The sequence below is a fragment of the Apteryx rowi genome, unplaced genomic scaffold, assembly GCF_003343035.1.
Source record: "Apteryx rowi isolate R43461 unplaced genomic scaffold, aptRow1 scaffold_768, whole genome shotgun sequence".
In the NCBI taxonomy this organism is placed as follows: Eukaryota; Metazoa; Chordata; class Aves; order Apterygiformes; family Apterygidae; genus Apteryx; species Apteryx rowi.
In genome coordinates, this window is record NW_020451058.1 from 228,759 (window position 1) to 233,620 (window position 4,862).

The window sequence follows — 4,862 nt, forward strand, 5'->3', positions numbered from 1 at the left end:
CATGCTAAAAATAACTTTCTCAAGCCTATAATGGCGTGTGCGCGCACACACACAGCGCGCCGGCACCCGCGCGTGCACCCGCGCGGCGCGCTCGGCGCGTTCCCGCGCACACGCGTGTGCGCACCCACCCTCGGCCGGGCTCTCGGCCCGCGGGCGCACACCTGTGCACTGTCGCGGGCACACGTGGGCCCRGCACACGCGCGTGCGACACGGATCTGCGCCCACGCTTGCACACGCGTGTCCTTCCTCACACGCACACGCGTGCTCACACTTCACGCTCTCAGCGCGCACATCTGCACACGCGTGCTTGCACACCCACACCCRCCCTCGTGTGCACGCGTGCTCCCCCCACACGCAAGCACGTGCGCTAGCGCACATACATGTGCGTGCACACGCACACACACACACGCACACGGGCCCACACGCGTGCCCACGGCTGGGGCCGTGTCCTTGGAGGGGGCAGGTCTGGGAGCAGAAAAGGGCGGATTTGGGGACAGGGGGTTTTTGCTCCGGCTGTGCCCGCAGAGGGACACATTTGGGGACGGAGTGGAGGCCAGAGGACGTGTTGCTCTCGGGCTCCCGGCTGCATCTCCCACCCCACCGGCCACCAGGACCACGGCAAACTCACCGGACGTGGTGACTCGCGGCCGGGTCCTGCGCTGCCATGGGTGTCSGGGATGGTGGCCATGGGCCGGCGGTGGCTGGGCTGGGCAGGGACASGCCACCGTGGCCTCGCAGTGCCACCTGGTGACATGCTGGGGAGAGGGATGCCTTCCCCAGCTGGGAGGAACACCGTGCCCAGCACAGCACTCGTGTAACGAGCTGAGAGGTCTCAGCCTTGTGGTGCTAAGGGGAGCTGATTGCCCCRGGTAGTCCCAGCTGGGACCCCCACCTGCCCCAGTCCCACCTGGACCCCCCATGGCCCAGGAGCTCCATTTCAGCTCAGCCCAGACCCCTGGTCCCTGCCCGAGCTCTGGTGTGGGGCGCCCATCTCCCACCTTGGCCTACGTTCAGCTTTCCCAGCTCGCCTGACTCGTGACCTTGCTTTGTCTGATGACCATGGGGCAGCTGATGGGACCTGTTGCTGCCACCACTCTGCTCAGGTGCTGTGGGTCCGTGTCTCATGGGTGAGCCACCACCAGCTCTCAAGGATGGCCTGGCTCCCCTGTGACATGGAGCACAATCACCCCATGCTCTGGAGCCCGGATGATGCTCTTGGCTCTGGAGCGGGTTTGGGGACCACAACAGTGCAGCGGAGGCTGCTGTGCTGGAGCCCGGCGGGGAGTCAGTCGGTCGCCARCTGTGTGGTCCAACCTATGAAACTGGCCTGGAAACTGGGTGGGAGGAACGAGCCCACGTGGCCACTATAGCTTAGACCATTGAAGATGACGTGACCAGGGCTGACGTATGCATGAGAACCCACCTGGCCACGCTGCTGACCGTCACCCTGCTGGGTGGCTGCACCAGCCAAGCACTGCTCTGCCGGGCTCCGGGACCTCCTGTGGTTTTGTGGCTTCTGAGTTTGCCCAGAGCACCGGGATCCCAACCCAATCCCACCGCCCCCAACTGCAGTCATTGCCATGGACGGGAGGTGCACCCGAGGAGGCCCAACACGCGTCTCAGGGAAACTCTAGCACCTGGACACTGAGATTTTGTCCTTCCCCACCCTGCCTGCGCTGGAGGTGCCTTGTTGCACCCCAATAGCAGGGCTCGGGGCGCACATCGAGGACAGTCGGGCACGTGGGGTTGTCCACCCCTCCACCTCCTCTGTGGGGCCTGTGGGCCACCTCTGCTGGCAGGGCCCTGAGGGCACTGATGGGCACCGATGGCCTGAGCAGCCCTGCCTGGCACCTCTGGTCATCCCCGGCCCCCAGCGTGTCCCTCCCTGGGGAGCAGCTGGTCCTCACTGCTCCCTGATGTGGGGAGCCGGGGCTGGGAGGTGGAGGTGGGACAGGGACACGGCATGGGGACATGGAGCCAGGGCAGGGACACGGAGCTGGGACAGGGACATGGCATGGAGACATGGAGGTGGAGCAGGGACATGGAGGCCAGGACAGGGACATGGCATAGGTACATGGAGCCAGGGCAGGGACACGGAGCTGGGACAGGAACACAGCATGAGGACATGGAGGTGGAGYAGGGACATGGAGCTGGGACAGGGACACGGCATGGGGACATGGAGGTGGAGCAGGGACACAGAGCTGGGACAGGGACATGGCATAAGGACATGGAGCTGGGACAGGGACATGGCATAAGTACATGGAGCCAGGGCAGAGACACAGAGCTGGGACAGGGACACGGCATGGGGACATGGAGGTGGAGCAGGGACATGGAACCGGGACAGGGACATGGCATGGGAACATGGAGCTGGGACAGGGACATGAAGCTGGGACAGGGACATGGCATAGGTACATGGAGCCGGGGCAGGGACACAGAGCTGGGACAGGGACATGGAGCTGGGACATGAACATGGCATGGGGCCATGGAGCCAGGGCAGGGACAGGGACACAGCATGGGGCCGTGGAGCTGACACAGGGACACGGAGGTGGGACAGGCACAGGGAACCGGGACAGGGACATGGCATGGGGACAGGGAGGTGGCACAAGGACACGGAGCTGCACTCAAACCACCTCTGCGGAGCCCTGGAGGGATTCAAGCCCCGGAGCAGGGGGTGGGCGCCGGGGTGGGACACAGGACCAGGATGGGGTCCCTCGGGGCACGGCCCTGCATGGCCCGAGGCCGGGTTCCCTGGCGCCGGGACCCTCCGCACCCACCCACCAGGACCGAGCCCAGTTGTCCCCAGGGTGCCCGGYCCCGGAGGGGACCGTGGCCCCCCCCGGCCTTGTTTAGTCTGAGGAGGAGCTCGGGTGACCTTCGGCTTCTCCAAGAGCTGCCGCGAGCTGGCAGAGGATAAACACCGCTTCCCGGCCGCTCTGGCAAGGCCGTGCCATCATGGGAGATGCCGATGTCTTCTCCCTCCGCCCGGCTCTGGACTGGCCAGGAAGGCTGGATAATGGCTGCATCGGAATGGGGATGGGGGCTCCCAATTCGAGGTGCAAAGGGGGCGCAGTGCTCGCCCCCGCCGGTCCCCGAGGGGGTTGGCAGAGGTGCCCCGGGCAGCGGTGGCCCCGGCAGGGGGACCCGGTGGMGGGGACCAGGGCCACCCCGCGGAGGGCACCCCCACCCGGGGCTCTGCCCTTCCCCGCGTGCCGGGGGCAGGAAGGAGGCCGCGGTGAGGAGCCCGGCACATCCCGGCGGCGCCTTGGCCCCGGCCCAGCAGCCTTGGCAGCGCTCGGCTCCCTGGCACGCTGCCGGCTGCCGGCCCCGTCCGTGGCGCCCCGGGGGGGGGGCACGCGGTGGCGGGGGGGGGGGGCGCGGGGCCGTGCACCCACGCCGGGGCACGCATGCACCTTTGGGTGCTTTCGCACCGGTGTCCGCGTTGTCTGCTGGATCGCCCTCGCCTTTCCTCCACGCCGGGCAGCTCCAGCGCGGCCGGAGAGCGGAGGGGACGGGGAGCCAGCCGCCGCGGTGACACCCCGGACGTGCCATCGGGGAGGGCGGTGGCACCCCCCCGCCACCCCGCGGAGAGAGGGAGGAGAGGGAGCCACTGTGCCAGGCATGTTCCCGGATTCCTGGGCAACCTCAGCTCCTGCTGGCGCGGGAAGAAACGCTCGGCTTTTCCCGCGCTCCCTCCAGCGGGCGCCGCATCTGGGGGGGAAAAGCTCGGCCCGCCGGCGACGGCAGCACCGCAAAAGAGGGAGAAAAGAGGCTCTTTGAAGAGCCCCCCCGGAGGCAGGGCGAGGGGGGACCGCGCCGAGACGCCACCGGAGCCGCCACGTGCCGGGCCCGGGGCCAAGGCTGGCACGGCGGCGCGAGGCCGACCACGGGCGCTGGCGGGGCCCGGCCGCGCCGGGAACAGCGTCCCCATTCTGGCGGCCCCCCGCGGGCGCAGGGGCGGCTGGCACCCGCTCGGCCCCGGGCCCGGCGCCAGGTCCCCTCCCCGCGGCGGCACAGTGCCGGGATTGTGGGGGACGCCGGGACGGGGGGCGGGAGGGCAGGGCGCCGCCGTCCCCGGGCCYGCGGAGGGGTCGGGGGCCCCGCGTCAGCCCCGTCCCCGCGATGGGGCGTCACGATGGGGATGACACAGACCTTGGGCCCCTACACACACACACACACACGCACACGCACACGCACAGTCCGCACACCCGGTCCTCCCCAGCCCGGCACGCACAGACCACACACACACACCCTACCCCGGCACGCCTACACCCCCTGCGTGACAACCACGCGCACACCCGTCCCGCCTGTCGCACCCCCTGTGCGCCCGCACACACGCCCGCTGCCTGTGCGCACCCCCCGCACACCGGTTCGCACGCTGACACCCCCTTCCCCTACCGCCCCAGAGACCACACACACACGCACACACGCACACAAACACCCGGATGCAAACACGCAGCCGGCTGCACAGCCGGACAGACACAAACACGCAGATCTATACAAACACAGGCCAACGCACACACGCTCCTACCTGTATACAAACACGCGGCCGGACGCGCAGATGTGCCGGGAGACGCACGGACGCACCAACGCGGACCTACACCCACGCGGGCATCACAGGCGCTCGCACACGTACACACACACACACACACACACACACACACTCATGGCGGCCCCAGGGGCCCGATTCTGCCCCGGATCTGCCCCTTCCACTCCGGATTAGCCACCCACTCCCACCCGTGGGGCCCCGGACCGGCCCCCCCGACCAGCCCCTTGTCGCATCCCCCCTTGGACCGGATCCCCGCGGATCCCCCCTCGGTGCCCCCTGGACCAGCCCCCTTTGGACCAGATCCCCCCCAACCAGC